This window comes from Puma concolor, chromosome E1, assembly GCF_028749965.1.
Source record: "Puma concolor isolate L17-30 chromosome E1, mPumCon1.1.hap2, whole genome shotgun sequence".
Classification (NCBI taxonomy): domain Eukaryota; kingdom Metazoa; phylum Chordata; class Mammalia; order Carnivora; family Felidae; genus Puma; species Puma concolor.
The window spans coordinates 16985053-16998030 of NC_141680.1; the positions used below are offsets into that span (position 1 = coordinate 16985053).

At 45.0% G+C, this 12978-nt stretch overlaps 1 non-coding gene across 1 annotated transcript; it reads right to left on the reverse strand.

The window, feature by feature from the left end:
* Nucleotides 1–8337: 8337 nt before the first annotated feature.
* Nucleotides 8338–8441, reverse strand: LOC112855819 (U6 spliceosomal RNA). Its single transcript, XR_003223053.1, has one exon. It is a non-coding gene; the product is annotated as a U6 spliceosomal RNA (small nuclear RNA).
* Nucleotides 8442–12978: the final 4537 nt, after the last annotated feature.

Consider the following 12978-nt stretch of genomic DNA (forward strand, 5'->3'; position numbering starts at 1 on the left):
CGGAGAAAGCTGCTCAGAGCCCCTCTGTTCTTGGATCTTATACACCCACCTGAGAATTGCATTGTGTGTCCCCGTCACTGCCACTACGTCCATGGACACTCAACTTGGGAGAAACTGGCAAACAGGGCCCCAATCTGCCTTTCTCACTTCCCTTCAGACCAGAGATTCTCGGGGTAGGAGCCCTGCTCTGACTCATCTTACATTTATTCTTCCAAATCTATTTCTTAAGCCTTTGGTTCTTTCAAAAGACCAGGCTTTTGAAACACAAAAGCCAAGAACTGGCTCCTTTTCCTTCCTGCTTTTTCCTGGGTATTTCCTACCGTGAGATGAAAAATAGGAGTGGATGGAGGAAATGAGGATTCAAAGAAATATAAGAAAAGGGGGGAAATATGGTTAATATGTCAAAGTAATACAACTACACTGTGCTGTTTTTCCTAGTTACACGAGCACACGTACAGGAGCAAAGAGCGCGTGGTCTCTGCTCACAAGCTGCTTGCGGCCTAGGAAGGTAGAGAGACCTGCAGGGTAGACAGAATCTGAGTTGTGCGAAGATGGCAGGAAGCAAAGGGAACCACTGAGGGCAGCGCTGAGGAGGGTCAGAGGGCTCACCGAGGAGCTGAGCTCTGGGCTCAGCTGAGTGCTGGCATGGGAAGAAGGGAGGGTGGGGAAGGGTGTCCCAGGAGGGGAACAGCCTGAGCAAAGACCCAGAGGTCTGGGGTGGTCACAGAGGACATCATGCTGTTGAACAGCCGGGGAGGGGTGGAAGCAGACAGGTGGGGGAGGACCAGATTGATCACAGGAGATCTGGGAGCTCTGGGAGCTGCTGCCTGTGTCCAGGACTCCAGCCATTTTTATTTTTTATTTTTTGAAGTCTATTTATTTATTTTGAGAGAGAAAGAATGAGTTGGGGAGGGGCAGAGAGAGAGGGAGCCAGAGAATCCCACAGCACAGAGCCCAGTGTGGGGCTCAAACTCATGAACCGTGAAACCTTGACCTGAGCCCCAGGACTTCATCCTTGAAGAAGTTTGTTGTTTCTCGCTTCTGTCTTAAATGGAGCCTGGCCCTAACTCCGCCGCCTCCCCCGAAGCAGGGCCTTCCTTCTCACTGGGCTATAACTACTCTTCAAGTTGCTGCATCAGAAGCAGATGCTTACTTCTTATTGCTCAACTGCTTTTCACAAAGCAAAGAGCTGAGATGAACGACATGAAAACCAGCCTTATTATTATTATTATTATCACTACTACTCTGTGCAGTTAGTAATTACTGAGGAGTGCAAGTTGCTTTTTTCTTGCTTTGAAACAATATTTCCAATATTCCGTCAGACTTGACACTTTTCCTTTCCTTATTACCCAAGACAAATCATAAATAAAACTTGAGAGATCCTCTAAACTGGGGATTGGCAAACTTTTTCTGTAAGGGGCCAGATAGTAGCCCTAAAGGAGCCATAGATAATACGGAAATAAATAAAACTTTATTTATAAAAAACATGTAGTGGACTGGAACTGCCCCATGGGCCGGTCTGCCCACCCTTGCTCTAAACCCACTTGATATATGACTTTCCATGGCACAGAATAGCTTTTTTTTTTTTTTTTTTGGCATGGGCCAAGATCCAGGTGAGAAAGTGCTGGGCTCACCACACAGCAATGTCAGGAGGCCGTTAGTGAACCTGGCTCCTTCCTGGTAGGTGATTACTCCCCTATTATAGGTAAATTAGTGACAGTGGGGCAGATGATTGCTTGCTCATCCTATGATGATAAAACCCATCATAAGAAGGAGGGAAAAGTCAGATCATCAGTATCTACATTGGAAATGAACATGGACTCTAATTCCAAAAGGCGTTACCACAAACTGCCGGGTGCCAGGCCGTGGGGTGGGAACTGGGGGTGAGAAGGGGAGGGAGGAAACGAAACCTCTACATCAAAGAGCTCTTGGGGCCTCCAGGGAGGGGTGGGGAGCCAACGCTCTGCTAGAGACACAGTCACCACCAGTAGGGAGACAATGAGGCAACCAGGGTGACAGGCCTCCGCCCTGTGGCTGGGAAAGGGGGTCTACAGAAGAGGGCTCTATTATCAAGTAAATGAGGAAAACACTGAATTAAATAAGGTTAAATACAGGTGCTTGACTAGAAGACTTCTCAGAGCCTTGAATATGCCGACATGCAACCTGAATCTCCAAGAGAGGACTGAGATGTGGTATTTCCTAAAATTAATGCACTGCCAAGCCCTTTCTTTGAGGAGCAATTTCTTGCAAACCTACTTTAGATTTGCAGAGCCGAGCAATTCCCTACGTTATTAAAGACTCTGTGAACATCCTTTTTAGTGGCTATATAATATGTATAAACCATCACTTATTATTTATTTGCTTATCTTTTCTCCCATTGCTGGGCACTTAGGGGCCCGGTTTTTCTCTCCTCTTTCTTTTCCTGCCTATAATTTAACAAGAGGGCTTAAGCACTAGGGGAGCAAAGTCCAAAAAGTGCTCCAGGAGCAGCTGTTGCTACTGAACCTCCTGGATTTCACTGCTACTTGGAGCCTGGGGGAAGAGCCCCGCCTCCCCACTGGGGCAGGTGGCTGGTCGCCATGGCAACCAGAAGGTCTGGGAAGAGGCAAGATGCTGACAGGTGGGGCTACACGAGGAAGCCCCCAAGGCCAGGTGGCTGGGAGCCTGCAGTGCTGAGGCTGATCAGACCTGACTGTTGCGGGACCCCTGGCAATGATGGATGGGCCTCTAAGCTGCTTTGACTTTCTTCATGGCTCCCGGCACCACCAGGCTACCAGGACCCTCAGCCAGAAGATTGGGGCAAAGTGGGAGACAGGAAGTAGTGAGGAGCTGGAAAGGTGGGTGGCTGGGGGGTCGATCGGCCCACATTCTCGCCTCAGTGTCCTGCATGTCTCCAGAGTTTCCCCACTTGTTTTCATTGGATGGAGAATTTTCTTCTATGTGTTTCTTAACGTGCTTTGAATTGTAGGCTCCTCAAGGACGTTTTAACAAGGATCCCCTTTTGCACAGTTGCCTGTAAGAGGATGAGGTTTCTGGGTGAGAGGAGATCTGGTCTTCTTGGGACCCTCCCAGGGGCGCAGTGTGCAGGAGGGCCATGCGTGTCGCAAGGACCAGTGTCCCAAGGGCCTCTCAGGCTCCATGAATGCTGTAAGCAACCCTTCTCCACAAGAACTTGGTGCTTCCCGGCCCGTGCGATCTTCATTCTTTAACATTTTTTTTTTTTTTTAACATTAAAGCAATACAAGTTATGTTCACCAAACTGAAGTCAGCAGTCACCCTTGGGGTGGGGGTGGGGGTGACCCTGGGGAGGGGACAAAGGCAGCCTCTCAGTTTTTATGCCATATACCTTGTACCCTCAACATCTTACAATAAGCACTTATTTCTGTATTACTTTCACAATGTATAGTTTAATTTTTAAAAAACAGGAATGTGGGAGGGAGGAAAAATCTGCACCATAATCCATTAGCTGAAGCAATCAATGTGAATACCTGAGCATTTTTCTTCCAGGCTTCCAAGAAGGAATTTGTTCTGAATACACAGCGAGCTGCTTTATAGTAGCAGAGCTCAGCTAAGGGCTCTCTGTGCTGTAGCTGGACCTGGCAGAGATTTAAGCAGCAGCCACTTTCAATTTCCCTCAAAACTGCCTCCTCACACATGCCAGCCTCTCCTGACTGGAAGGACACACAAAACTGGCACAACATGGGTGGGATGGAGTGGGTGTTTTCAGAGGGGCTGGAAGCCCCTAGAAGCTCTCTCTCTCCTTGGCCTGACTGGGCGGATCTCCAGAAAACCTCGCTCTCTTGGCATCGGCATCGCCTCCAGGGACCTCCCCAGCGTTCACTTCTTCCGACCTTTGCTTTGGATTCAATTCTTGCTCTTGGCCATCGCCCTAGAACTGGATGCTTCGGTCTGGCTCTTGTCTCAGATCTTCTCTCAGCCCCTGCCCCAGTTTCCCTTTGCTGGGACCCTGCCCTCCCATTACTCCAGCTGGAGGCAGATACCTCTGGTGCGTCCTCCTTCCCCTACTGAGCTCAGAGTCCCTTCCTGTATCTGCTAAACTTTCTAAGGGCCTGTGGCTGTAGCAAGATGTCCACATAAGGGACAAATTGGATGCTGGAAAGTCCATGTAATGGGATTCAACTTGGATGGACCTGTGTGGTTTTCTCATGCCCCTCAAACCACCTCACAGCTCTCCCCAAACCCATTCAATTTGTTGGAGGCTTTGGGAAGCTGAGGGAAGTCCCAGGCCAGGCTCCCTCTAGGGTCTCAGGACATTCCCCCGAGAGGGAGACACCCGGTTCCAGGTTGAGCCAGCTCGCCCTCCCAGAGGAACCAAGCGCGATGAACTCATGTTTTGATCATGGCCCTTGGGAGCTGCTCTTGAGCTGGTTAAACAGGCAGGAGGTAAACACACACCAAGGAGACCGACTTGGGCTCCCTGTGCAGCAGGTTTAGTTATAATGATGACAGAAAAACAGGGGAGGGACACAGGGAAAAAGCCCTCTTACCAGCACCCCCCTTCCACTGCTGGGTGTGTACGGGCCCCCTTGTGCTCCCTCTGGGTGACTTCCCACAGTGTGGAGTGGTTTCTTCCCTCCTTCATTTTGTTCTGATTACAAAATTAATGCCTCATTGTGGCAAACTTGGAAAATGCAAAAAGTGTAATGAACATGACAAAAATGTCCCTGAATTGCTCTATTCACTCTCTTTCACATTCAGCAGGCTTATTTTCAGTACAGCACTTATCAGCCTCTGAATTCATCTTGTTCATTTATTTGTTCGCTTGTTTACTGTCTACTTCTCCCCCACCACAATCTTAAATGTCTCTCTTTGATTTTGAAAGAGGAAGAGGGCAAGTGGGGGAGGGACAGAGGGAGAGAGAGAATCTTAAGCAGGCTCCACACCCAGTGCAGAGCCTGACATGGGGCTCGATCCCATGAATTGTGAGATCATGCATGATCTGAGCTGAAATCAAGGGTTGGATGCTTAACTGACTGAGCCACCCAGGTGCCCCTATGTCTGTCTTTCTTTCTTCTTTCTTTCTTTCTTTCTTTCTTTCTTTCTTTCTTTCTTTCTTTCTTTCTTTTTCTTTCTTTCTAAGCATTTGCCATTGGGCTTTTGTTTGGTTGGTTGTGTGGACACAATGTATACAAGTTGAGTTGCACAAAAGTCCAAGGAAGAGTCTGTCTTAAGTCTATCTTGTAAACAGCTAATGCCCAGGGCCCAGGAAAAGGCTGGGCACGTGGGAGGTGCTTCATTGCATATCTGATGAATGAATGAGTTCAGGGCAATGTGTAGATTTTCACTCAGTTGTGATCACCCAGTTCGTGTTATTTTGTATGCCAATTTCTTTATGTGCTTCATGCAGTTGTGGTGGATGGCAGGAGAGAGGGCGGCTCTGGACAGGGAGAGGAACAGGCCATCTAATGACTGTGATGTCAGAGTCACACATCTGCCCCATGCAGGGACATCTCCTAACTCTTCGGGGTTGTTTGTACAGAAATCTGAGGCTAATTGAACTTGCTCAAGGTCTTACAGCTGGACAGCAGTGGAGTCAGGTCTAGAACCATAATAAAAGCTTCATCTTTTAGAAAAAAACATATCAAATCAGAGGTATGAGTTACATTTTTAAGGCAGCTTTTAACTTAAAAGCTCTGAAGCACATCTCGGGGACCTCAATGTCCTTTTCATTCGAATACTGTTCCATCAGAAGACTTAGTCTGTGCTGATAATAAGATGGGTTTCACAAGATCGGATCCAACAAAGAGGTGTGGTTAGCTGATTAATTAACTGAAGCAGAGATTTGGGAATTTAAAATTTGGCGACCTTTGTTCTCCCTCAACGCCAGAAAAGATTTCTCTTGCCATCAGGCTGGTTTAATGTATGGTTGCCTTTATCCATCTGAAATGGAAAGCTATAGGTTTGCAAAACACATTTTAGAGAACTGTGAGAAATTTTGGTTAAGGAAGGAGATGATTAATACTTCACCGTCTGTATATACTCACCACTTCAAAATAAATCTATCAGTTGTACTTGTTAATTAAAATAAATTTTGGACACCTGGGTGGCTCAGTCGGTTGAGCGTCCGACTCGGTTTCAGCTCGGGTCATGGTCTCATGGTTCATGGGTTCGAGCCTCACATCAGGCTCATGATTCTCTCTCTCCTCTCTCTCTCAAAATAAATAAATAAACTTCCAAAAATAAATAAATAAATTTCCACACCTCTCTGGGTCTTTGCTTTCCACACCAAAAAACATCTCAGAGTGGCTTTTGAGATGACTTTTGCACCTGCTGTCTCCCACCAGCGACAGTTCACAACGGTGATCCGACAGAACAGCTTCTGACAGTTTGTAGTTTAAAATCCCACGTAGGTCTTTCTGTTCTCCAAATCCGTGCTCTTTCCAGCTGCCTCCTCCCGATGCTGTCAGCATTCTTGCTGGTCACCTACAGCCATCAGCATTTACAAAGCCAGAATACTAGATCTGGTCTGGATTTTACTTCACAGACCAAGTCGTCATTTTAACGAGAGGCCTTAGCGTTTTGTCTCTGCATTGCTGCTTGTGTTTCTGGGGTTTCTGGGGAAGTTTCCTCCAGCCCTGTTCTGGCACCAGGGGTAGCTTGGCTGGTCCACCCACATCAAGGGCAAAGTCTTGCCCGCCAAGGAGCCTCCTTGAGAAACCCATGCCGCTCCCCCCCCCCCCCCAATGTGGGCTGTAGTTCTCAGAGAGTCCCTTGCCCCAGGATGCTTTCCTTGCTCAGAAGCATTTCCCCAGGGCACATCAGGGGCTTGGGGAGGTGGGGATGGGGTGTGGCTGGGGGAAGCTGAGCCCTGGAGACTCATTCTCAGGATACTTGGTTCTGCAGGGAAGGAAAACCACCTCCCTGGAGCCTCCTCCCTCCTCAAAGGAGGAATTCAGTGAGGGAGGAATTCAGTGAGGCAGAAATTAAGAAAACCCTCCAACTGGGGACACGGGCATGTGACTGGAGAGAACAGACATGAAGAAGTCACCCTCTTTACAGATGGCTAATAGAGGGTAGAGTTACTCTGAGTTAAATAGTGAACTGCAGATTTTCATTTTCACCAAAAACTTCCATCTCATTTTTTAAAAATGTTTATCCATTTTTGAGAGAGAGCAGGGGGAGGGGCAGAGAGAGAGAGGGAGGCAGAGGATGTGAAGTGGGCTCTGTGCTGATAGCAGAGAGCCCGATGCGGAGCTCAAACTCACAAACTGTAAGATCATGACCTGAGCTGGAGTCAGAGCTTAACCTCTACTGGGCCACCCAGGAGCCCCCCAGTCTCATTAAAACAAAAAATTTTTTTAAATGTTTATTTACTTTTGAGAGAAGGTGGGGAGGGGCAGAGAGTGAGGAAGACAATCTGAGGCAGGCTCCAGGCTCTGAGCTGTGTGCACAGAGCCTGACTCAGGGCTTGAACTCACAAACTGCAAGTTCATGACCTGAGCCTAAGTCGGACGCTTAACTGACTGAGCCACCCAGGCGCCCCTCCCTCAGTCTCATTCTTAATGCCAATTACCTGGGGAAAAATCATGAGATCCTCTATTCCACTCCCAAAAGCTCTGTTTTACAAGAACAAATCAGTCAATTGACATTTACTGAACATCTACTAGGTACCACTTACTTTTTCGCATATACTATCTCATTTGTTCCCAGTGACAATTTAAGTAGGAATTAGTTTTCCCATTTTGCAGATGAGAAAACAAAGTTTTGCAAGTGTTAAAATTAAATTATTGTTATTACACACAGCCATGAACATGAGGGAATAAAAATGACATCTTTGGCTTCTACCCTGACAGCAGAAAATCTCTCCTCAGTTTTTTTTTTTTTCAATATTTATTTATTTTTGAGACAGAGAGAGACAGAGCATGAACGGGGAAGGGTCAGAGAGAGGGAGACACAGAATCCGAAGCAGGCTCCAGGCTTTGAGCTGTCAGCACAGAGCCCGACGTGGGGCTCGAACTCACGGACCGCAAGATCATGACCTGAACCGAAGTCGGCCGCTTAACCGACTGAGCCACCCAGGCACCCCTTTCAGTTTTAAGTTCACAGTGTTTATTCTTCATTTTTAATTGTGGTAAAATACACATAACATAAAACTTACTATTCATTTTTTTAAAAGTTTACTTATTTTGAGACAGCATGAGTGGGGGAGGGGCAGAGAGAGGGAAAGAAAGAATCCCAAGCAGGCTCCACACTGTCAGTGCAGAGCCTGATGCAGGGCTCGAGCTCATGAACTGTGAGATCATGACCTGAGCTGATATCAAGAGTTGGATGCTTAACCAGCTTAGCTATCCAGGTGCCTCTCTTACTCATTTAAAGAAAAAATAGAAACAAAAAAAGAATTTGCATGTTATTCTTGCACAGGGGCCATGCTAATCTTCTCTTAATTCCAATTTTAGTCCCTGCACTGCCAAAGTAAGCACCCATCTTACTCATTTTTTATTTATTTTCCAGAGAGAGAGAGAGAGAGAGAGAGAGAGAGAGAGAGAGAAAGAGAGAATCTTAAGCAGACTCCACACTCAGTAGAGAGCCTGATGTGGGGCGCGAGCCCACATCCCTGGGATCACGATCTGAGCTGAGATCAAGAGTTGGACGCTCCACTGACTGAGCCACCCAGGTGTCATCCACCTTATGCATTTTTAAGGGTACAGTTCAGTAAGAACATTCATACTTTTGTACAACCATCACCACCGTCCATCTCCAGAACTCCTTTCATCTTGCCAAGCTAAAACTCTGTATCCATTGAACACTAACTCCATACTGCCCCCTCCTCCTGGTCTATGGCAATCACCTATTTTCTATTCTGTTTTCTGTCTCTAAGAATTTGACGGTTCTAGGTACCTCATATAAGTGGGATCATACAGTGTTTGTTTTTGTCACTGGCTTCTCTCACTTGGCATAATGTCTTCAAGTTTCATCCATGTTGTAGCACGTATTAGGATTTGCTTCCTTTTTAGGGCTGAGTAGTATTCTACCGTACATACAAACTGCATTTTGCTGATCCATTCATCCATCAATAGATACTGGTTGCTTCTACACTTTTGATTATTGTGAATAATGCTATGGACATCAGTGTACACATAATTCTTAGAGACCCTGATTTCAATTTTTTTGGGCATATACCCAGAAACAGAATTGCTGGATCGTATGCAAATTCAGACTGACAACCAAGTGTCAGTGAGGATGTGGAAGAACTGGAATATTCATACACTGTTGGTGGGAATGGAAACTGCTACCATCGCTTTGGAAAACTGTGACAGTATATCCTAAAGCTAAATATAGGTATAACCTATAATCTAACCTTCCTACTCCCAGATTTAAATAACCAACAGAAAAGTGTATGTATGTGTCCCAAAACCCGCGTTCAAGAATGTTCAGGGCGGCACAATTTGTAATAGTTCCAAGGTAAAAAATTATGCATCTACAGTAGAATGGCTACATACAGTGTGATTATTCATACAAAGAAATACTCCAGAGTGATGGTTCTCAGACGTCTGTGTGCATCAGAATCACCCAGAGAGCTTGTTATACTGATTGCTGGGCTCCATCTGCCTGTCCCCTGCCACCTCACAGAATGTATCTCACATTTCTCCTCCTTAGCTGCTCTTATCATTGTTGAAGATGGCTGTCAGCCGCTCCCTGAGTATTCTCTCCTCCCCCACATCAGCAAGAGTGGGGACTAAAGAAGCATAAGAAGCCTGGTTTCTGACCATTAGCACAAACACAAAAATCGCTCTTCTGCCAGGTCAGTCCTGCACTCCTGAATTTGCTGACATACTTATAAACTTTACTTCCCATAACTCTGACAACATAATTAGAGCATAATTATGACAGCATTATGGTGCCCAGCTTTATCCATGTTTTATAGAGAAGGAATTGACCATTAGCTGTATTAACTGCAAGGTCCTCCTGCTAGGCAAAAGTAGAGATGAGATTCAAACCTGTATCTTCTGACTCTGGGTTTAATGCTCCCTCCTCCACAGCTGGCTGTGTCCCCAGAATGCCAGCCATGCTTCTCCCTCTTCTCCAGCTATCCAGGTGCTACCAAGTTCCAGGTCTAAGTCAAGGCCCCCTTTCTCCAAAAAATAAATACTGCAACCCAAAGCAAGATGGCTCTGCCTGATGTGAATATAGTATTGTTTAGCTACCTAATGTGCTTCTGGGCATTAAAAGCTCAGCCCCGAAAGAGCTCCTTCAGGCAGTGTCTGCTGTTTCTGTGGCTAATTGGCTATCCAGGGAGGTGGATGCAGCTGCAGCGAAATGCTGATCTTTTCACCCTGATCACTAGGAGTGAGCTGGGATACGTTTCCTCTATGCATCAGCATTTCTGAAATAGCTGCTTATGACTTCGGCAGAGCCCAGGGGGAAGTGGGGACTCCTTGAGAGCAGCCTGTGGCTTAAAGAGGTTCAGTACCAAGGGCAGTGACTCAAGCCCCACTGGAGAATAAAGAGCCATAAAAGCAGAGGTTCTCAGTCCTGGGCTCCACCCCAAGTCCAACTGGATCAAAACTGGGGGTAGATCTGGCATATCTATCTATCTATCTATCTATCTATCTATCTATCTATCTATCTATCTATCCATCTATCTATCCATCTATCCATGCATCTATATAGCGATATATACCGCAATTTCATATCTACCCATATCTATCTATCTACATACACATATATACATATATGTTTAAATCCCTCTTTCCCAAGTGATTCTAGTACACAACAAGGATTGAGAATGGCTGTAGTAATGAACCAATAAATAGGAGGAGGAGTTGTTCCAAAGAATAGGCGGTGTCCATGAGACTTAAGAGTTTTAAAAGGAAACTTCCAGGGGAGGTCACTTAGCTCTCCGCAGCCCTGCTTCCGCAAAAATATTCCTGGCCCACTGTAAACGGGTGAGTGCTACTCTTTCTACTCAGGCATAGCCTACTTGGGATCTCTTTTTCTTATACCCACGAGAAACAGCCTGGACATTCTTCGGGGCAAACTGAAGAGCTCAACTACATCCACTTCAAAAAACAAATACACACACCCAGAAAGAAGCCAAGAGGCAGCAGATGTCTTGGGTGTTGGCAGAATGTTTCCTTTCAAGATTTTTAAAAAGAAAAACCAAGTGTTGCTTAGTTATTCATAACGGGGTAAACCTGGAAACTGCTTTAGAGTTAAAAAATAGGGTGTTGGGGGGGCGCCTGGTTGGCTCAGTTGGTTAGGTGTCCTACTCTTGATCGCAGCTAGGGTCTTGATCTCAGCGTCGTGAGTTCAGGTCCTGCACTGGGCTCCACACTGGGCATGGGGCCTACTTAAAAAAAAAAAAAAAAAAGAGAGAGAAATATAAAAAATAATTGTTGGTTATATTTATGTAATTAAGCAAGCAGGAATTAGGTGTCTGGATAATGAAATTCGGTGTGGCCACTGCAAAGTATGCCATGTATGAAAATGTAATGACATGGAAGCTGTGTATGTTCTAGTACATGAAAAAAATCTGGTCACAAGAAAGAATGTACCACATGATCCCAACTTTAAAAAAATATATGCATATAAGTGTTTAGGTATTTCAAAAATGAAAAAAAAAATTCAAGTGTTAGCCATTATCATAGAATGTTAGTGAAACAGGTAATATTTATTTTCCTTTAATTTTTCTATTTGATCCTTATTTCCATAACAAACACACATTTCTTCTGTCAGGAAAAAAGAAGTACAAAACCCCCCAGATGCTGAACCAGTGAATTGATCCATAAGAGTTTCCTGTTTTCAATAGAGGAATACAGGGAGTGTTAGGCTGAAATACAATTTCATAGTACAATCAATGGCATTCAAATAATGAAAGCAATATAGATCCTTCCCTAGAATAAATAACTTCTTTAAGGCAAATGTCCATGCCTCCTTGGAGTTAAATATTAATCTCACAGAACCCAGCCCAGCCTACAATATGAGTTTTAGTTTATGTGAAATTTTTATGAACTAATTAGTGGGTTGGATCAGAGAGTAGGACCAGAATAGAGTCACAAAGAGGTCTTAGAAGATAAGGCATTTCTTAATTCACCATTGTTTTCTTAAAAGGACATGAACTTGGACGAAGAAGTTACCTACTGAGGATCAGAACACCTACTAATCTAAGTCATGTCCCAGGTGGGAAGCAGGGCTGGAAGCACGGAAAAGGGAGGAAATTAAAAAGCTGGGACAATATTCACTTAAACATAAATGCCAAACCCTGCTTGATGGGGTCTTAGAGAAGCCATGGCCCAGATGGCATCATTGCCATGTGTGTGCCACCATAAATGATTAAATAGGATACAATGTAAAAATCTCACGGTTCCATTAATACTTCAGTGCTCCAATTTCCTACCAGTGTGGAGTTTCTGAAGTGCTCTTGGCTAAACAGAACAATCTCTATTCATAAATTAAAAACATGTTTGCAATACTGTCATTTTTCTAAGCAGCCTATTTCCCCTTTACAAAATATAAACAATTATAGAATGCAGTATATACAGGGAGAGAAAATAAGAGTTCTTTTCATCTATGGCCTCCAGTTTGCTCATTCTGTTTCCCAGAGGTGGCTGCTCTACCATCTCCAGTATCTTTCCCAATATTCTACACACAAAATAACCCATAAAAGTGAGCAAAATGGCACAACAGACACTCAGATCAATGGAACAGAATAAAGAACCCAGAAATGGACCCACAAACGTATGGCCAACTGACCTTTGACAAAGCAGGAAAGAATATCCAATGGAATAAAGACAGTTTCTTCAGCAAGTGGCGCTGGGAAAACTGGAAAGCGATGTGCAGAAAAATGAACCTGGACCACTTTCTTACACCATACACAAAAATAAACTCAAAATGGAAAGACCTAAATGTAAAATAGGAAGATAGGAAGCCATCAGAATCCTTGAGGAGAAAGCAGGCAAAAACCTCTCTGATCTTGGTCGCAGCAACTTCTTACTCAACACATCTCTGGAGGCATGG